This window comes from Ovis aries, chromosome 5 (genome assembly GCF_016772045.2).
Source record: "Ovis aries strain OAR_USU_Benz2616 breed Rambouillet chromosome 5, ARS-UI_Ramb_v3.0, whole genome shotgun sequence".
Taxonomy (NCBI): domain Eukaryota; kingdom Metazoa; phylum Chordata; class Mammalia; order Artiodactyla; family Bovidae; genus Ovis; species Ovis aries.
In genome coordinates this window covers 39,888,089-39,910,913 of record NC_056058.1, presented here as the reverse complement: position 1 = coordinate 39,910,913, position 22,825 = coordinate 39,888,089, and the positions used below count along the sequence as shown (strand labels likewise).

General features: G+C 37.7%; 1 long non-coding RNA gene across 1 annotated transcript in view; it reads left to right on the top strand.

Annotated features, from left to right (window-relative positions):
• LOC132659881 (uncharacterized) overlaps positions 1–22,825 on the top strand; it is a 58,558-nt gene that overhangs the window by 24,630 nt on the left and 11,103 nt on the right. The window lies entirely within an intron of this gene.

Here is a 22,825-nt window from a genome sequence, read left to right as displayed (position 1 = left end):
AAGAAACCCATTGATATTGGTAAGTAAACGTCTTTGTATGTTACAAACATTTTCTTATGTATCAATGAAAATTCACTCTTTGTCTTTGATTTTTAACAATTTTATTTTAACAAGGCTTGGAGAGAATCTCTTTATTTGATCTTAATTGGTAACCTATGAACATCATGAACTTGAATACTTATGTCCTTGCCATATTTGAGAGCTTTTAGCCATTATTATTTTTTTTAAATAAACTTTCTGTCCTTTTATCACTCTCTTCTCTTTCTAGAATTCCAATTATTCTCAGTTTCACCCTTTTAGTTGTAATTTATACACCATAAGCTTTCTTTCAAAGAAGACAATGGCATCTCACTCCAGCACTCTTGACTGGAAAATCCCATGGACGGAGGAGCCTGGTAGGCTGCAGTCCATGGGGTCGCTAAGAGCCAGACATGACTGAGCGACTTCACTTTCACTTCACTTTTATGCATTAGAGAAGGAAATGGCAACCCACTCCAGTATTCTTGCCTGGAGAATCCCAGGGACAGTGGAGCCTGATGGGCTGCCATCTATGGGGTTGCACAGAGTCAGACACAACTGAAGTGGCTTAGCAGCAGCAGCAGCAACAGCAACAGCAGCAGCAGCAGCAGCAGCAGCAGCAGCAGCAGCAAGCTTTCTTTATAATTTTTTATTATTTTCTCATCTTTTAAAATTATTTTAGTTTGCTCTATTATAATGGATAATTTCAAAGTTCCTGTCTTCAATTTCAGCAATTTATTTCTTCTGCTTGACCACATCAGCTTTTGATGCTGTCTTTAGTATTTATCATTTCATGCATTATATTCTTCAATTCCAGAATATTTTAAAGACTTCTACTTCTTTTTAAAGTTTATTTGTTCATGTGTTGTTCCCTTATTTTGCTGAACTGTCTTTCTGTATTCTCTTGTAGAGCTTCTCTGTTGTCTCAGGTAGAGAATCTGCCTACCAATGCAGGAGACACAGGTTCAGTTCTTGGATTGGGAAGATCCCCTGGAGAAGGAAATGCAACCCACTCTAGTATTCTTGCCTGAGAAATCCCGCGGACAGAGAAGCCTGGTGGGCTACAGTCCATGGGCTTGCAAACAGTTGGACATGACTTAGCAACTGAGCATGCATGCAAGATATCTTATAACTCATTGAATTCCCTTATAGCAGGTGTTTTAAATTGTTTATCTGATAAGTCGAAGACCTCTGTGTCTTTCGGTTTGACTAACAAGATGATTATTGTGATCCTTTGTTGGTGTATGTTGCCTTAAACTTTTCATATTTCTTATTATTTTTATTTGATCCCTTTGCATTTAAAGTAACAGGTATCTCTTCTAGATTTTACTGCTTGTCTTAAGAGGGGAAACACTGTGTGATATACAGAGAGTCTGAAGTTTTCTCAACCTTCTATTGATATACCTGTTCCATGCTTCTTGCTCTATACTGGGGCAGAGCTCCTAAGCTTGTATGCCTTCTCTGGATCATGCAACTCACCAGTTTGAATTTTGGCAATCTCCTGTGTTTGTAATATTTCCCTGGCCTCCAGATTTGATGAATACTCTTTGTACATTCACTGCTATCTGCCAAAGCCTGCTTATGCAATCCTTGTGAGTGCATACAGGAAGATGTCCACAAAGTGGGGGGAGGGGATATGTCGGTGAGGCGGTGTGTTGGCATGCCCATGGGCCAGGTATGGAAAGTAATGGAAAGCACATTTCCAGTGGCTTGTGATTAGATTTCTCATTGGAATCTGTGATGTGGTTCATATCCATGTCTCTTTAACACCTTCTGCTATTCCTGTCTGTTGCTCTTCCACAGTTTCCAATCCCCAGTAACGGAGCACTTGATTTAGTTCTCTGAAAGAGGTGAGAAAAATGAACCCCTTTGTCCCGTTCCATATAACTGGTGAGGTTAGGTATTCACTGGCACATTCTTTCTCCTCTGGGGATAAAATACCGAACAACAAAAAAAATTTCATGGATGGGCCACTTTGGGGATGGATAATATGGATAAGGTAAACTGTTCTTCTTACACACTCAAATGTGTGTGGATGATTGCACAAGAATGTTCTCCAGGGAATCCTAGAATGCAGCAAAGAGTTCCTGAGCCTAGTTCATTGGCCACATCAGGAATTATAGTCAGAACTGAGGTATGTCTGCCTATTACTCAATGTGTAAATGTGCAAGACCCTTCCAGAATCCCCTGGCATATGGATATGAAAAAAGTTTTATCAAAAATATTTTTGTCCATGGAAGTATGGTGTTTTTTTTTTTTTAAATGTGTGTGTGTTTCTTTGTTTGCTTATGGGGGTACAAAATCAAGGAGCCTCTTCTGTCAATATAATGTTGATGTCAGTCTTGATTTTGTGATTCTTTTTTGTCATATCATATTTTTTCTTTTTAGGTGTTGTCTAAGTTTTACTTTTTCATGTGTTTCTATCTTAGCTATCAATATATTTTATTCAGAATTTGATTTTGAAATATGTTTTTTGACATTTCTTAGAATTTATTTTAGTATAGTTGATTTACAATGTTGTGTTAATTTCTGATGCATGGCAATGTGACTCAGTTATACATATATATTCTTTTTCATTTCTTTTCCATTAGGATTTTTAAAATTAATTAATTTTAATTGCAGGATAATTACTTTACAACATTGTGATGATGTTTGCCATACATTGACATGAATTGGCCACAGGAATACATGTGTCCCCCCCCATCTTGAACACCCTTCCTACCTCCCTCCCAACGCTTATCCCATTAGGATGTCCCAGAGCACAGGTTTTGTGTGCCTTACTTCAATCATTGAACTTGCACTGGTTGTCTATTTTACATATGGCAATGCATACGTTTCAATGCTATTCTCTTAAATTGTCCTACTCTTGTCTTCTCCCACTGAGCCTGAAAGTCGTTCTTTATGTCTGTGTCTCCTTTGCTGCCCTGCATGTAGGATCATTGGTACCATTTTCCAGATTTCATATATATATGTGTTAGTGTGTCTCTTTCAGTTCTGGTTTTCTTGGGGTATATGACCAGCAGTGGGATTGCTGGGTTGTATGGCAGTTCTATTCCCAGTTTTTCAAGGAATCTCCACACAGTTCTCCATTATCAGTTTTCATCCCACCAACATTGTAAAAGGGTTCCCTTTTCTCCACACAATCGCTGTCATTTATTATTTGTAGTCTTTTTGTTGATGGCCATCTTGACCAGTGTGAGATGATACCTCATTGTGGCTTTGATTTACATTTCTCTAATAATGAGTGAGGTTGAACATCATTTCATATGTTTATTAGCTATCGGTATGTCTTTGGAGTAATGTTTGTTTAGGTCTTTTGCCCATTTTTGATTGGGTTGTTTATTTTTCTGGTATTGAGCTGCATGAGGTGCTTATGAAAGTTAGTAGATGGAAAGAAACCTTAAAAATCAGAGGAGAAATAAATGAAAAAGAATTGAAGGAGACTATAGCAAAGATCAGTAAAACTAAAACCTGGTTCTTTGAGAAGATAATCAAAATAGACAAATTCTATTAGCCAGACTCATTAAAAGAAAAAAAGGGAGAAGACTCAAATCAATAAAATTAGAAATGAAAATGGAGGAATTGTGACAATACAGAAATTTTAACGATCATAAGAGACTACTGTGGGCAACTGTAGGCCAAAACAACAACAACAACAACAACAACAACAACAACAACAACAAAAACGGACAACTTGGAAGAAATGGACAAATTCTTAGAAAAAGGTAACCTTCCAAAACTGAACCATGATGAAATAGAAAATTTGAACAGACCAGTCACAAGCATAGACATTGAAATGGTAATTAAAAAATCTTCCAACAAATAAAAGCCCAGGACCAGACGACTTCACAGGTGAATTCTACAAAAAGTTTAGAGAAGAGCTAACACCTTCCTACTCAAACTCTTCCAGAAAATTGCAGAGGAAGGAAAAGTCCCAAAGTTATTCTATGAGGCCACCATCACCCTGATACCAAAACCAGAGAAAGATGCCACAGAAAAAGAAAACTACAGGCCAATATCATTGATGAACATAGATGCAAAAATTCTCAACAAAATCCTAGCAAGCAGAATCCAACAACATATTAAAAAGATCATACATCATGATCAAGTGGGCTTTATTCCAGAGATGCAAGGATTCTTCAATATTTACAAATCAATCAATGTGATACACCATATTAACAAATTGAGAGATTAAAAACCATATGCTTATTTCAATAGATGCAGAGAAAGCCTTTGGCAAAATTCAACATCTACTTATGATAAAAACTCTCCTGAAAGTGACATAGAAGGAACATACCTCAACATAATAAAAACTATATACAACAAACCCAGAGCAAACATTATCCTCAATGGTAAAAGATTGAAAGCATTTCCTCTAAAATCAGGAACAAGACAAGAATGCTCACTCTCAGCATTACTATTCAACATAGTTACGGAACTTCTGGCCACAGCAATCACAGAAGAAAAAGAAATAAAAGGAATCTTCTTTTCTTGGAAAAGAAGAAGTAAAACTCTCACCATTTGCCAACGACATAATCCTCTACATTTAAATATGTTTTAAAGAATTTCAGGTTTGTTAAACATATTACCATGCTTCATGCTGCTGCTGCTAAGTTGCTTCAGTCGTGTCTGACTCTGTGCAGCCCCACAGAGCTCCCACATCCCTGGGATTCTCCAGGCAAGAACACTGGAATGGGTTGCCATTTCTTTCTCCAGTGCATGACAGTGAAAAGTGAAAGTGAAGTCTCTCAGTCATGTCCGACTCTTCACAACCCCATGGACTATAGCCTACCAGGCTCCTCCATCCATGGGATTTTCCAGGCAAGAGTACTGGAGTGGGGTGCCATTGCCTTCTCTACCATGCTTCATGGAGTAACCATTAATGAACTGTTACACAGTCCTGTTTAGACTTATTTTGTTCATCAATGCATGCCTAAGATAAAACTGAGTTGTTTTCATCTTTTACTTTATTCTCAGTCCCTAAACTTTATTTTTTTCTTTTTTCTTGTGTAAATACTGCTTTGAATTATCTAATGTCCTCTAACTTTTAAATTATATAATAGTGTATACAATCAATTTTAGATTGATGAATAATTTTTGATGCTTCTTGATTTTCTCTTATCTCTAATGTTTCCTGATACTAGCATAGGGACAGGAAAAAAAAAAGTCATTTAGTAAAAATTTGTAAATAAGTAAACCAATGACTTTACATTTTAGCATATATAATTGATTGCCTGATAATGTTGTTGGGAGAGCAATTAAAAAGAGTTAATTGAAAATAGTTAAATTTCTACCTCATCTCATATGCTAAAACAAAGGATTTTTTTTTTTTTTTTCAATTTTGTAGGCTTTTAAGACTTTTCTGCACTGTCAGCTGATTACCTGCAATGATTAAGCCTCAGGGACCTCCTGGGAAGTGCTGTTCCCTCTGTGCTGCTTATGCTTTATAGAAAGAAAGGTTCACTGTTTTGATCACATCTCCTGTTGACTACGGGCTTCCCTGGTGGCTACACAATGACATATATTTAATTGGAGAGTAGCTCAGAGTAGGGGAGGCTGATATCAAGGAAAGCAAGGAAGAGTTTCTGAATGGCTCTCAGGCAAGCTAACTTATGTTTTCCACATTCTGCCACTGATCTGTTTTCCAACCCAGGTACGTTACTTACATTTGCCAAGTAGAATAGTTAAAAATAAAGAGAAATAATCAGGCTTACATATTAATAAATTCAAGAGTCATGATATGTCTTTGGACTTAAGGGAAACCTATACACATTTCTGTTGAATGTCATGGAACGTGATGTATTTTAAGATGAACAGATTATTACTGTACCCTTTCTAACCTCAAGGATACTATGTTTTCACTTATGTACAAAGTATATGTTAAAATACAACCACACACACAATTGAGATTTTAAAATGTTTTGTTATTGAAATTTTTTTGGACACTTTCATTTCCTGTGAATGTCACTCAGTCATATCCTATTCTTTGTGACCCCATGTATTATAAGTCCATGGACTTCTCCAGGCCAAAATACTGGAGTGGGTAGCCTTTCCCTTCTCCAGGGGATATTTCCAACTGAGGAATCAAACTGGGGTCTCGTGCATTGAGAGAGATTCATTTCTTATATCATAAAAATAAAATTTACAACTCCCCCATATTAAAAGCTACAGAGTTGGTTTATTGTTTAGCATAATTTAAAATAAATCCCAGATTTCAATGATTTCTTTAAACAGTTTGTATGTGATAATCTGAAATAGAGTCAGTCTTAAGAAATGTGTTGATTACCTATTCAAGCAAATATCTACATATAAAGCTATTTATTAGGTATGACGTGTCATCACAAAAAATTTTTAGCATCATAATCTGATTAAAATAGAGTGCTGAACAATAATCAATATTGTGGCTGCAAAAAACAAAGAGATTTATTTAGGGTCTTAAGAAATGTAATTCAGGAGACATATTTTAGCAAAACTGAGAGTATTCTGGGAAAAAGAAAGAGTCAGGGTCTAACAAAGGCAAAACCAAAAGTCTGTATTCTGACACAAGAAAAAATTATTTATCGAAATGGGATAGGCTATGATCAGTCATTTTAAGGTAAGGACCTGATGAGTATCTTGAGTTTCTGGCAGATGTTTTGGAAGTCTTTATTAGAATGTTCTAAAGGCCGAATTCCACTGAGGCAGAGACATACTTAAGTTACACTTCATCAGTGTCTTCTCAGGTTCATTTTGGAGAGCTCTCTTAACAGCAGGAGAATCCAACTCCATTTTAATTTCCCTTCAATTTCCTTTTTAAAAAATACAGAAAGAGAGATAAAGTATTCCCTTAACAGACTGGTTAATTTTTGGCAGTAATCATAACAACAGAGCATGAAACCCCAACCATGATTGTAGCTGAACTCTTGGCAAATAAATACAGCAAAATCATCATTGTGCATCAATGAATTGAAAAAAGATTTTTTAGTAAAATGCTCTGATAATATGGCAACAAATTAGAAATAAACTTTATATATAAGGTTGACATTTAAAAATTAAACTAATTAAAGATTTGAATCTAAAAAAATTAAAAACTCAAGCAGTAAGGCAAAAGTATATGAAAAATTTTAAATAAACTATGAATAAATACATTTAAAGATACTATGGGAAGTAATTTAGGATTTGCAGAAAATAGGGAGAAGAAAAAGATGAACTATAATAAGATATATTTAAATTTGTAGAATTTGTAATTTGAATCGTGCAAACATATCAAAAGCTAAAAGCAGTGTGTCCTATTACTTATTAATCAGAAAAATCAGAAAAAGGAAGCATATCAAGTTAAAACTGTCACAGACATTTTGATGAAGAAAAATTTGCATAAACAAACATATAAGTAACAAAAATGCAAGTTAAATTCATAATAGGGATTCATTTCTTTACTTGATCAATTATAAATAGGAAAAATGATGATCCTTACCTTACTGATTGTGAGAAAAGTAAAAATAAAAATTGCCTTTTGTGATAGATCAGGGAAGAGCCTTCATAGAAAGCAATTTGAAACTATAGAAGACAATATTTTCTTAATGCAAATACATTCATAGAATAAAGGAATTTTTACATAGAGTGTTGTTTAGGTTATCAAAAATTTTAAAAGGTACATTTAAAATAAAATATTTTGTATAAACTTTGTTAGTAACATAAAATACTATGAATTATTAAACTATACTCAAGCACATTATATTTCCAAAAGTATTTAGAGTCATGAGAATGTGTAAAAGGTATAATATTGAGCTATGCACATTTTAAGTATACTATATAGCAGATACAGTTTATATATTATATCTATATATCTATGTGCATTTTTTATTAAAATATATTCTTAAAGGAGGAAACCAAAGTTTTACAGAAAAATTCATATTTGATGGTGGGGTTAAAGGTGACTTTATTTTTGTTTTTGTTTCATACTTGTATTGCTAAATTATCTGTAAGTATGTTAGCTGCTTATTCTTGCCTGACTTTTTGTGATCCCATGAACTGTAGCCCTCCAGACTCCTCTGTCCATGGGATTCTCCAGGTAGGAATACTAGAGTAGACTGAAGTGGATTTCCATTCTGTTCTCCAGGGAATCTTCCGGATCCAAGGATCAAATCCAGGTCTCCTGCAATGCAGGTGGATTCTTTGCCAACTGAGCCACCAGGGATATATACTATACTGCTCATAAAATGTGTTTATATAGTAAAAAATAATCTTTAAAAATAATTCAAAGGAATTTGTAAATATATATATATATACATATCTATCTATCTATCTATCTATCTATCTATATATATATATATACACACACACATATATGCTGCTGCTGCTGCTAAGTCGCTTCAGTTGTGTCCGACTCTGTGCGACCCCATAGATGGCAGCCCACCAGGCTCCGCCATCCCTGGGATTCTCCAGGCAAGAACACTGGAGTGGGTTGCCATTTCTTCTCCATATATACATATATATTTGACTTAAATTTTTTTAACGTAATGACAAATGAGCCCATGATATCATTTAAAAATAAATCCATATGAACTTGGTCATTCATTTCTAAACATCGAGTCTGACACATTTTGAGCCAAGTGAAGGTAAGTACATGAAAAAGACTCCAAATAATGAGAGAACTAAAGGAACAATACAGTCTGGTAAAGCAAATGGATATTTTATAGTTGATTCAGGAATCCTGCAGGAAGAAAACGAAATCAGTTCAGGACATGGTCATGGGAACTTGGCACAGAGAAGCTGAGTTCATCTGACATGTGTCACCACATCTAGTGTACAAGGCTTTAACATTCTGTCAACCAGCTGGACTCCTTGTATAAACACACTTCCTCAGTACTCGACTGCTTTGTCTTCCTGTTTTCTCTGAGTAAAATGATTCTCTTCTGTTCTCATATCCTCCATTTTTATCCTTAATGACAATACTCTTGATTTTAAAATTATCATTTTTAGAATTATCTTTAAAATAGTTGAATACTACTTGTGATTTATTTGCTTGTTTTTTTTTCACGTGCTCTCTCTTCCATGGGCCTGCATTAAGGATTTCTTCTCTCTCCATTTGGGGCTTCCCTGGTGGCTCAGTTGGTAAAGAACCTGCCTGCAACTCTAGGAAACCCAGGTGCGATCCCTGTGTCAGGAAGATCCCCTGGAGAAGGGAATGGCAACCCACTCCAGTATTCTTGCCTGGAGAATTCATGGACAGAGGAGGCTGGACAGGCTACAGTACGTAGAGTCACAAAGAGTCTGATATCCCCATGCCATAGCACAGTGCCTGGCATGTGACAGGTTCTAAATAAATACACGTAAACTTACTACTGAATAGTAGCAGACCTCTGTAATGATTCTCAGATTTTTGTATTGTTTGACCGCTAGCAAAATGTAAATTTACAGTCTAAATATCAATTCTATATACCTAACTGTATTTTTGTCTTTGATGCCTCTTACATTCTTGAAATTCTCTGAACTATTATAAAGTTCCTAGAAGACAAAATTAATACCCCAAGACAATGATACCCAAAACTAATACCATACCTTTTTGCTAATTAGCATTAGCCCATGAATCACCTTTCTTTGCTTTCCTGTCCATGATGTAAAGCTTTAAAAATACATATTTTATAATTTTATTAGTTTGATTTTTCTATTATTTATTGTTATTAAAGATTTGTGTTATCCCCAAGTGATTATTGAAAACATTTTACAATTATTCATATAATTCAGAATTATTATATAATAATTGGTATAATTCATGTGATACACTTGGGGTAAGAGTTATTGTAGCTACGCATTAGATGAGAATATTGATGCATATTTTAAAATTATCTATTAAGTGAATTTAAATTGCTTTAGTTAAAAATGGTAAAACATTCAATTTAATTTTGCCTCATTTAAAAATTGGTATGGTTCCTATCCCAAATTTCTGTTCTTCAGACACTAAAAATTATTTATGTTCAGGGCATCACTATTTAGACCTCCATTTCATGTGTTCCTATTCATATCACCAAACTGCAAATTGTACCCTGATAAATTAGATAACTACATATTTCAAAGCAAAAGCTTGCTGTTCAACATGGCATGAACAATCTGGGAGGAAAATGTATGTGATCTAAGGTGATTATCTGAGGATGTCTGATGGAGATGTTATGATTACAGATTATGGGAATGAATCTCAGGGTTAGTTTTTAATGAATACTCCTTTCTTTGTTAAACTCAGCTTTGTATGCTATTGGTCTAAGGTATGAAAATCACCAATATGTCCCATTTCCCAAGACCCTATGGAAAACAAACTCTTTTCCTGTCTAGTTAACCTTTTCTCAAATCTATTCACATTTTTTTTCCTTAAAATTATGTCCAAAACTCTATGCCAAAAGCAACAGGAAGCACCAACAAGAGCTTCCCAGTGGGATTTGTACTTCTTGGCTACTCTGAAATTCCCCAGCTAGAAATGGTTCTCTTCTGGATAGTGATCTTCTTATACACCATGATCATTCTCTCCAATGTGACTATTATCTTGCTCTCATACATGAACCCTCAACTCTACACCCCCATGTACTTCTTTCTTAGCAATCTCTCTTTCTTGGATCTCTGTTTCACCACGACTGTTGTGCCCCAAATGTTGTTTAACTTGCGGGGGCCAGATAAGAGCATCACCTACCCAGGATGCATCATTCAGCTGGGCATGGTGCTCTGTGTTGGTGCCACACAAAGTGTCATGCTGGTGGTGATGGCTTTTGACCGCTATGTTGCTATCTGCCAGCCCTTGCGCTACACTATCATCATGCATCCTCAGTTCTGTTGGAAACTGGTGCTTACGTCTTGGCTGTCTGGACTGATTGAATCTGTTACTCAAACACCTATCACATTCCAGCTGCCGTTTTGTGCCCACCACTGTCTGGATGACTTTCTCTGTCAGGTTCCTTCTCTCATAAGACTAACTTGTGGAGACACTTCCACTACTGAGTGGAAGATGACAATCTCTGCTGTTCTCTTTACCATCTTGCCAATGGGGTTGATCCTGACTTCTTATGGTTACATAGCTCAAACTTTGGGTAAAATCCAATCTGAGGAGGGAAGGCAGAAAGCCATTGCTACCTGCTCCTCCCACCTCACTGTGGTCTTCATGTTTTATGGGACAGTGGCCATGGTTTACACAGACCCTAAGAACCAGTTTGCTTCAAAACATGGCAAGTTTGTCGGTTTCTTCTTCACTGTGATCACACCATTGCTGAACCCTCTCATCTATACCCTGAGGAACAAAGAAGTGAAGAGCGTCTTGCAAAGACAGCTAAGGAAGGGCATCAGCATAAGAAAAAAAAAGAAACTGATCTTTTGAACCAGAATGTTCACAGTGCAGAAAATCATGACATCCACTCTACATGAGAGTCTTTGAATTATTACTAAAATTGGGTAGATTTACTTCAAAGACAATACTTTATGAGTTACTATTTATTCCTACAATTGGCACGTAATTTTTGTAAAAATATCTGTACAAAGTTAATATTTTATCCATCTATTTAGTGTTAAAATATATTTGTCTAAGGAGATACACCATTTGCAGAATGAAGTTTTGATGAATTTATTTTTCTTAAGCAATACATGCAGCATGAGCCAAACATTTTAAAATTATAAAAACAATAAATTATAAATTATCTTTCATATATATTTTAAAATTGAAAAAATGAAAAGAAATGTTTATCATGAATTCTTTTTAGACAAGTCTAAAGGGAGAAAAGTTTTTCTGGAGTTTCCTTAAGTTTTTTCTACACATCCAGTCTTCCTTTTTTAATATGACTATAAGGATGACACTTTGGGTATAAAGAAGAAATCTTACATGTACATATTTTGCTATATTTTCCTTTTATTTACAGTATAAGATGAAATCATAGTGAAATGCCTCTGAAGTGTCTGAATAGAGGTGTTTAGGTATTCTTTTCCTATGAAAGAGATGTATAAATTTAATTCATACTTATTTTATTCTTTTTGTAATTATTAATACAAATTGCTTAAATATTTAGTCATATCTATTCTTCTACCCATGTCAGATGTGCTGTGCTGTGCTTAGTTTCTCTGTTGTGTCTGACTCTTTGCAACCCCATGAACTGTAGCTTGCCAGGCTCCTCTGTCCATGGGATTCTCCAGGCAAGAATATTGGAGTGTTTCCATACCCTCCTCCAGGAGATCTTCCCAATCCAGGGATTGAACCCAGGTCTCCCACTTTGCAGGTGGATTCTTCACTGTCTGAACCACCATATCAGATAATGCTATTTAAATATAAAATGGCATATTTTAAAAAGTAATTTTCTCATGTATTCTCCAATAAAACAGAGAATCTTTCTTATAAAGTTGTACAAACATAACTCAGCCAAAATCCAGGTGAATTTTTGCAAATGGACGTTAAGTGTTAAATGGTGGTCTCAGCATTTTAGCACAATTAAGTTGAGTTGGTAATTTCCATTAAAGTGTATTGATCATTTTATAGGTACTTGTGCTATTAGGAATACCAAGGATAACACACAGTTACATGAAATTTTAAGACATCTATTTTCTGATTTATCAGTCTTTGCAATGTTCACAGTGATTCTCTAATGTCATTAGCAAATTAGGTGGAACAGACGGAGTACTAGTGAATAGTGGAATGCCTAACACACACATAAAAGGTGAAAGATAGACTCAGCTGAAAATGTTGATAAAGATGAGAGGGAAGGTTATGCTTATTTGTGATGCTGTTAATCAAATAGGAGTTTTCTTTGTAAACATTGTATGAAAAAGGTTGTTTCTTTCAAAAGCCTAAGAATATTTCATAGAAGGAAAAATTATAGAAAACACTTTTGTTGCACTGTCAACTGATTCAATAAAGTGGTAGTGGTTTCTGTGTTTATTTTTTTCTTGTTTCTCCTTTCATTCTTTCTTGTTTCCTTTCTATTCATTACTCTAATATACAATCAATTTCCTTTATAAAAATAAGTTTTTTTATTTATTCCTCTTCTTTCTATTTAAAAATTTTTTCTTCTTTAAGAATTATTCACTGTTAGTCTTGTTAGCTGTGAAAATTGATGCCTTGAAGTGCATTTCATCACTGTCCACATACAGAGTTTATATTTAAAATCACAAGGAGAAGATTCAGGGTTAAAATTTCTCAAGAGATAAAGTTTTATTATTTTGATTTTTTTCAGAAATAAACTTAGTAAGCAATATGTTTCAAGTGAACATCTTCAAATGATCTTTTTCTTCCTGAAAGGCTCAAACGATTGGAAACAAATTCTGAATGGGAAAAAAAATAAAGAGACAACCCTGACACAATGCAGACTGACATATTTCACCTCCAAAAATAGAATACAAATAATTTTTAAGCATTCAAAAATATTAACCAAGGTAGACAGTTTTCTGGGTCATAAAAGCAATCTGAAAATGTTAAAACACTGAAATCATACAGACTGTACTCTCTCAAATAATGAAATGAAATTGAAAATAAAAACAATATGTTTTTAAAATTAAGAGAAAAATCTATAAGTATATGGAAATTAATATACATCTGAGTAAACTGAGATAAGAGGAGTCTCAAAGGCAAATGCCTAGAATAAAACTATCAGTCTTGTACATAAACAAAGCTCAACTATTTTTCAAGAGTAAGAGAAAACTTAGTTTCAAAAAAGATTTTTCAGGAGATGGAGCCAAAATGAAGAAACAGGAGGACATGGAGTTCACCTCTCCCTGTAAGTACATCAATAATACATCAACAAATTAAACAGTTCTCACAGAGCACCTACTGAATGTTAGCAGAAGATCTCAGATACCTGAAATGACAAGCAAATCCCCACACATCTTGGTAGGACAAATTAAAGAAAAAAAAAAAAAAAAAGGAAGCAACTATACCCTTGGGGGGAGCTGAAAGAGAGGAGAGGTTCCCTAACTCAGGGAAGCACCCTCACCTGTGGAGAGATCAGCTGGGACAGAGAGGTAGCATTAGTGACTTGGAAGAGAACATAGCAACCTTAAAACCTACATGAATGGTCCATGCCTCAACCCTGAACACCCAGCCTGAATCTGTCTCTGCTGATGTGAAGGGGGCTGGATGCTGGAACACGGGATTTGGAAAGTGGGCCCAGGGAGGGGAAACTGTTAGCTGCAAAGAGATAGGAGTAAGGAGCTCCTAAACCAGAAATTTCATGGAAGAAGCTTGAGCAGCTACTAAAGAAGGGTGCCATTGTTGAGTGGTGTGCAAGGCGCAGGGCTGCCACTGTAGTCCCCTTCCCAAATTCTTGCCCCAGCCTCTGCTGGTATTAGGAGGGGTGCCAACCTGAGTAGGCTTTCTCACCCAGCTCACAACTGCTTCTTCCAGTCCCACAGGACCAGATGGGCTTGTGGACTTCACCCACCAATGCCTCCACCTCTGTCTACCTGTCTACCTGGGCAGGTGCCTGTGCTTCAGGCAGCTTCAGGAGCAGACATGTGTTGGAGGAGCACATGCAGAAGTGGGGTTGAAATCACACCTGAGCACTAGGGACTGTGCAACTAAGGAAGAAGAGCTGAAATCTCTGCTTATGGCTGCAGCAGCTACAGATTTACCCCCGTGTTGGCTCTGTAGACTCAGCACCTGTGGAACTTCTGAATGTATGAGTGCTCCCAAAGCTGAGATGGGCCTAGTTTTAGCATCTGTGGGCTTTGTGAGCATGTATGCACTCAGATAGAAGTAGATCAGAATCTGAGCTGCCTCCAGAGCTCCCACAGTGGTTCCAGGCGCACAATTACTGCAGTCCTAGGTCTTGATTTGGTGGATCTACAGTGGTAGCCTGGTGAAAACAGTGCCTTAGAGATACTAAGGTCAACTGCCAGAATATCCACAGATAAGGTGGGGCTAAGAGCAGTCCAAATAACACTGTAATAAGTGAGCCAGCACAATGGTTGAAAAGTGAAACCTGTAACACACTCACAGGTGATCAGCTCCAGGGGAGGAAAAATCAGTGGCTTCTCTCTCACTGGGAATGCTCCCATCCCACCTACCTCACATCACAGGTCAGAATTGCAGCAAAGAAACAGATCTAGGAGCCTCTTCTCCTACAACTAAGGAGCAGACCCTGCCTCTGACACTGCAGTAACAACCATGCAGCAACAGGGAGGCCCCATTTAACAACCAGTGCAGGCTCGGGTCACCAAAACTTTAGTCACATCTTCTATCAGGGTGGTAAAAGCCACCATGCACTGAGGAAAGAGGGCTACTAAAAGTAGCCCTTGCACCAAATAGTATTAAGCACACAGAGACCATACAGAGATGCTCCCACATTAAAGTAGCCCTTGAAGAAAGTCTAAGGATCAGGAATCCAGAGGAAGAAGCCCCAGAGCATTTGGCTTTAAAGGGCAGCGGAGCCCGAGTGAGAGAGCTCCACAGGGCTGGAAGAAACAAAGACTCCACTCTTGGACAGTGCACACAAAACCTCATGTGCATTGGGACACTGCACAAAGTACTTCCGCAGGAGCTGGGGTTAGCTATTACTAGGGGTCTGGGAAGTTCTCCTGAAGAGGTGGGGATTCACTGTAGCTCACTGTGAAAGTAAAGACGCTAGTGGAGGAGACCTCAGAGAATATTGATTGGTATGAGCTCTCTCAGAGGTCTTCATCTCAGCCTCAAGATCAAAAGCTTATAGGTTCCAGACCTGAAATGCCTCAGGCCAAACAACCAGCAAGATAGGAGCACAATCCCAGCCTCAGCAGACAGACTGCCTAAGGTCATACTGAGCTCACAGCTACCTCAAAACACCATTTAACATGGCCCTACCCATCAAAGGGACAAGACCCAGCTTCACCCATGAAAGGAAGGCACCAGTTCCTACTCCCAGACAGCCTGCAGAAGCCACTGGACCAGCTTCACTCATCAAGGGGCAGATATTCAGAAATAGGAGGAACCACAATCCTGCAGCCTGTGGAAAGAAAGCCACAAACACAGAAAGTTAGACACAATGAGATGACAGAGAAATATGTTGCAAATGAAGGAATGAGATAAACCCCCACAAAACAACTAAATGAAGAGGAGATAGGCAATCTGCTGGAATAAGAATTCAGAATAATAATAGTAGAGATGATCCAAAATCTCAGAAAAAAAAGATGGAGGCACAATTTAAGAAGCAAGAATAGCATTGACACATATACATTACCACATATAAAACAGATAGCCAGTGGGAGTTAGATGTATGATGCAGGAAACCCAAAACCAGTGGTTTGTGACAACCTAGAGGGGTGAGATGGGGAGAGAGGTGACAAGCGGGTCAAGAAGGAGGGGATATATGTATACCTAATGCAGATCCATGTTGATATATTGCAAAAAACCATCAGAATATTGTAAAGCAATTTTCTTTTAATTAAAAAAATTAACAAAGAATTATAATATTTAAATAACAAATAATCAGAACTGAACAGTACAACAATTGAAATTTAAAAATACACTAGAAGAAATCAAAGAGGAAATTGAAAAAAATACCTAGAAATAACTGACAATGAAAACATGATGATGCAAACTCTATGGGTTTCATCAAAAGCAGTTCTAAGAGGGAATTTTATAACAGTGCCATCTTACCTCGGTAAATAAGAAAAATCTCAAATAAACAATCTAACCTGACACCTAAAGCAACTAGAGAAAGAACAAACAATATCCAAAGTTAATAGAAGGAAAGAAATCATAAAAATCAGAGCATAAATAAATGAAATAGATACTGAGAAAACATATACAAGCTCCTGCATCCCTGTTGTTTGAAGTAAAAGGCTTTTGCTTTAGTCTCCCAGGCCTCCTCTGAGTCTAAATACGCCAGCCCAAGAGTTAATAATTAGGAAAAGTGAAGATGTAGAAATAAAGAATACACACTGAGCTGCGATACTGGTAAAAATTTAGACTATATACCAGTCATAAAGCAGAAACACCAAATTCCCAGTTCCTTGAAAAATATAAAGGATTGAGGAACATTCCAAAGTTGTTTTTCAGAAGAAGTAAAGCCCTAATAGATGAAAACTGTTGACCACAAGCATGTAGACTTCAGACCAATTGAAACCAGAAGATTAGTGATACGTAAAACTTTATCTTGAGGCCAACCAGTCAGAGAATTGTAAAAGATCTGATCGTGCATCCTGCAGCCCCTTCATTCATCTTGCCTCTGAAACCCATTTTCTGAAGGTCATTGGGAATTTTGAGTCTTTTGAGTCTTTTGAGCATGAGGTACCCATTCTTATGTGTGTGTGTGTGTGTGTGTGTGTGTGTGTGTGTGTGTGTGTGTGCTTAGTTACTCAGTCGTGTCAGACTCTGTGTGACTCCATGGACTGTAGCTTGCCAGGCTCCCCATGGGGATTCTCCAGGCAAGAATACTGGGGTGGGTTGCCATGCCCTCCTGCAGGGGATCTTCCTAAACCAGGGATTGAACTCAGGTCTCCCTCATTGCAGGGTGATTTTTTTTTTTTTTTTTTTTTTTTTACCATCTGAGCCACCAGGAAGTCCATTTCTTATTGTTTGGTACTCTGCATGAACTATGTACTTTTCTTCACCACAACCTGGTGTCAGAAGATTGACTTTACTGTGGATGAATGAGAGTACTCAAGTTCAGGTTCAGTAACAGTAACAGGCTCTATGGATTTTGTTTTCCATGTCTGATTCTCAGATAATTCATGTTGAGCTTAGTCTGTGACCATTCTTTGTACTTTTTAAATAGCAGAAACTCTGGACAGTAAATGTTCTTTTTGAAAAGGCAGACAACAAGAATTCTGATTTTATTTTTTAGTTTCTTGAATCCTCTTTTTTATTTTTTTGGTATTTTCACTTGAGTAATATGATATCTATTTGCATTTTGGATACATATCTTTTGCCACTAATCAAGAGTTGTTTTATTTATATATTTTTTAGTGATCTCAACCTTGGATTTCAGAAGTCTCTTTCTACTCTAGTATTTATCTTTTCTTACTATTGTTAAATTTCTTGTGCTTTTGATTGTAATGCATTTTTATGTGCATGCTGTGTGTTTCCCTCACTGCAAAAATTAGTATTCTCCTCAAATACAAGCTGACTAAGAGTACAAACTACACAATTTTATTTCTATAATTTTCATCTAACAGGAAAAACTAAATTTTTGTGTTTAAAAATACATTTTTTATCTAGGGATACAACAGTAACTTTCAGAAATGATGACAATCAAATTGATTCGACCAAATAAGCAGTTGATATTCCTCAAAGTTGTCAATATTTCAGGAAGGGAACAGACTGAAGGAGACTCAGGGAAAATAACAACTAGATACTGTGTGGGATCCTGAATGAGGAAAAAAAAAAACAACAAAAACAATGGCAAGAGTCAAAACATGGGTGAAATATTAACTTCCTTGTTCTGACAACTTTTTATGGGTATATATTATGTTAATACTAGTAGAAGTTGGTTGAGAGTGCATGGAAACTTTACTAACTTTACAACTTTTCTAGATGCCTAAAGATAGCTCAACAAGAGAGAGGCACAAGATGGTTATGGAGAGCTATTCATGTTTTCCATAGATGTGTGGGGACATTACATGAATGGTTTCATGATTGTTTTTTCTGTGATTAAGCAGTAAATTTTGGACACTTCTTTTTTTAAAAAAAATTATTTATTTTAGTTGGAGGCTAATTACTTTTATGTGTTTTATTTATAGTATAAAAAAATAAAAGTCATTTTTAATGTGGTTGTCTCTCTAGGACCTCTGCTGCCTCTGTTATTAAGCAATAAGTGTAAGTTAGCTTACTGAAATCCCCATAAAATAGTTCTTAAAGGTACCTGGAAGCTTTCAAATTGATGCTTTCAAACTGTGGTGATGGAGAAGACTCTTGGGTCCCTTGGACAGGAAGGAGATCAAACCCATCAACTCAAAGGAAATCAACCCTGAATATTCATTGGAAGGACTGATGGTGAAGCTGAAGCTCTGATACTTTGGTCAACTGATGCAAAGAGCCAGTTCATTGGAAAAGACTCTGAGGCTAGGAAAGATTGAGGGCAGGAGGAGAAGGGGGCTGACAGAGGATGAGATGGTTGGATGGCTTCGTTGACTCAATGGACATGAGTTTGAACTCCAGAAGACAGTGAAGGGAAGCTTGGCTGTAGTCAATGGGGTTGCAAAGTGTTGGACATGATTGAGAAACTGAACAGCAAAAGGAACCTAGGCAGTCATATTGATGGGAACTTTTCTCATGTGTCCTGGAGTGTCAGGTTTAATTGAGCCTTACCTCTTCAACTTGATCAGACAACGAGGCTTTCCTCTGCATCTTAACTGAGCTTGTCTCCTTCCATTGTCCTGAGTGTCACAGGGCAGGAGGACACTTGAGGTAGAACTGACTCCAGAGGGTCATAACAAAAGCAGGAGGGCTCAGAGGAGCTACTCCACCTTCAAAGTCAGGAAGGGCGGCTGTGAGGAGATACCCCTCGTCCAAGGTAAGGAGCAGCAGCTGCACTTTGCTGGAGCAGCTGTGAAGAGATACCCCACGTCCAAGGTAAGAGAAACTCAAGTAAGACGGTAGATGTTGTGAGAGGAATCAGAGGGCAGACACACGAACCATACTCACAGAAAACTAGTCAATCTAATCACACAGACCATAGCCTTGCCTAATTAATGAAATTAAGCCATGCTGTGTGGGGCCACCCACGAAGGGCAGGTCATGGTGGAGAGGTCTGACAGAATGTGGTCCACTGGAGAAGAGAATGGCAAACCACTTCAGTATTCTTGCCTTGAGAACCCCATGAACAGTATGAAAAGGCAAAATGATAGGATACTGAAAGAGAAAATCCCCAGGTCCGAAGGCACCTATTATATTACTGGAGATCAGTGGAGAACTAACTTCAGAAAGAATGATGGGATGGAGCCAAAGCAAAAACAATACCCAGTTGTGGATGTGACTAGTGATAGAAGCAAGGTCCGATGCTGTAAAGAGCAATGTTGCATAGGAACCTGGAATGTCAGGTCCATGAATCAAGGCAAATTGGAAGTAGTCAAACAGGAGATGGCAAGAGTGAACATCGACATTCTAGGAATCAGTGAACTAAAATGGACTGGAATCGGTGAATTTAACTCAGATAGCCATTATATCTACTACTGTGGCCAGGAATCCCTTAGAAGAAATGGAGTAGCCATCATGGTCAACAAAAGAGTCTGAAATGCAACATGAAAGAATGATCTCTGTTCATTTCCAAGGCAAACCGTTTAATATCATAGTAATCCAAGTCTATGCCCCAACAAGTAACACTGAGGAAGCTGAAGTTGAATGGTTCTATGAAGACCTACAAGACCTTTTAGAACCAACACCCAAAAAAGATGTCCCTTTCATTATAGGGGACTGGCATGCAAAAGTAAGAAGTCAAGAAACACGTGGAGTAACAGGCAAATTTGGCCTTGGAATGTGGAATGAAGCAGGGCAAAGGCTAATAGAGTTTTGCCAAGAGAATGCAATGGTCATAGCAAACATCCTCTTCCAACAACACAAGAGAAGACTCTATACATGGACATCACCAGATGGTCAACACCGAAATCAGATTGATTATATTCTTTGCAGCCAAAGATGGAGAAACTCTATACAGTCAGCAAAAACAAGACTGGGAGCTGACTGTGGCTCAGATCATGAACTCCTTATTGCCAAATTCAGACTTAAATTGAAGAAAGTAGGGAAACCACTAGACCATTCAGGTATGACCTAAATCAAATCCCTTATGATTATACAGTGGAAGTGAGAAATAGATTTAAGGGTCTAGATCTGATTGATAGAGAGCCTGATGAATGATGGAATGAGGTTCTTGACATTGTAAAGGAGACAGGGATCAAGACCATCCCCATGGAAAAGAAATGCAAAAAAGCAAAATGGCTGTCTGGGCAGGCCTTACAAATAGCTGTGAGTAGAAGAAAAGTGAAAAGAAAAGGAGAAAAGGAAAGATATAAGCATCTGAATGCAGAGTTCCAAAGAATAGCAAGGAGAGATAAGAAAGCCTTCCTCATGATCAATGCAAAGAAATAGAGGAAAACAACAGAATGGGAAAGACTAGAGATCTCTTCAAGAAAATTAGAGATACCGAGGGAACATTTCATGCAAAGATGGGCTCAATAAAGGACAGGAATGGTCTGGACATAATAGAAGCAGAAGATATTAAGAAGAGGTGGCAAGAATACACAGAAGATCTGTACAAAAAAGATCTTCACGACCAAGATAATCATGATGGTGTGATCACTCACCTAGAGCCAGACCTCCTGGAATGTGAAGTCAAGTGGGCCTTAGAAAGGATCGCTATTAACAAACTAGTGGAGGTGATGGAATTCCAGTTGTGCTATTTCAAATCCTGAAAGATGATGCTGTGAAAGTGCTACACTCAATATGCCAGCAAATTTGGAAAACTCAGCCATGGCCACAGGACCAGAAAAAGTCAGTTTTCATTCCAGTCCCAAAGAAAGGCAATGCCAAAGAATGCTCAAACTACCACACAATTGCACTCATCTCACATACTAGTAAGGTAATGCTCAAAATTCTCCAAGCCAGGCTTCAGCAGTACATGAACCGTAAACTTCCAGATGTTCAAGCTGAATTTAGAAAAGACAGAGGAACCAGAGATCAAATTGCCAACATCTGCTGGATCATGGAAAAGGAAGAGAGTTCCAGAAAGACATCTATTTCTGTTTTATTGACTATGCCAAAGCCTTTGACTGTGTGGATCACAAGAAACTGTGGAAAATTCTGAAAGAGATGGGAATACCAGGCCACCTCACCTGCCTCTTGAGAAACTTGTATGCAGGTCAGGAAGCAACAGTTAGAACTGGACATGGAACAACAGACTGGTTCCAAATAGGAAAAGGAGTACGTCAAGGCTGTATATTGTTACCATGCTTATGCACCGTGCATCTATGCAGAGTATATGATGAGAAACGCTGGCATGGAGGAAGAACAAGCTGGAATCAAGATTGCTGGGAGAACTGTCAATAACCTCGGATATGCAGATGACACCACCCTTATGGCAGAAAGTGAAGAAGAACTAAAGAACCTCTTGATGAAAGTGAAAGAGGAGAGTGGAAAAGTCGGCTTAAAGCTCAACATTCAGAAAACGAAGAACATGGCATCTGGTCCCATCACTTCATGGGAAATAGATGGGGAAACAGTGGAAACAGTGTCGGACTTTATTTTGGGGGGCTCCAAAATCACTGCAGATGGTGATTGCAGCCATGAAATTAAAAGACCTTTACTCCTTGGAAGGAAAGTTATGACCAACCTAGATAGCAGATTCAAAAGCAGAGACATTACTTTGCCAATAAAGGTCCATCTAGTCAAGGCTATGATTTTTCCATTGGTCATGTATGGATGTGAGAGTTGGACTGTGAAGAAAGCTGAGCACCGAAGAATTGATGCTTTTGAACTGTGGTGTTGGAGAAGACTCTTGAGAGTCCCTTGGACTGCACGGAGATCCAACCAGTCCATCCTAAAGGAGATCAGTCCTGGGTGTTCTTTGGAAGGACTGATTCTAAAGCTGAAACGCCAATACTTTGGCCACCTCATGCGAAAAGTTGACTCATTGGAAAGACTCTGATGCTGGGAGGGATTGGGGGCAGGAGGAGAAGGGGACGACAGAGGATGAGATGGCTGGATGGCATCACCAACTGGATGGACATGAGTTTGGGTGAACACTGGGAGTTGGTGATGGACAGGAAGGCCTGGCGTGCTGTGATTCCAAGGGTCATAAAGAGTCGGACACAACTGAGTGACTGAACTGACTGAATTACCTCTTAAAACTGTCCTATACCCAAAACCCCAGAGTCTGGAAACCTGGATACTTTGGAT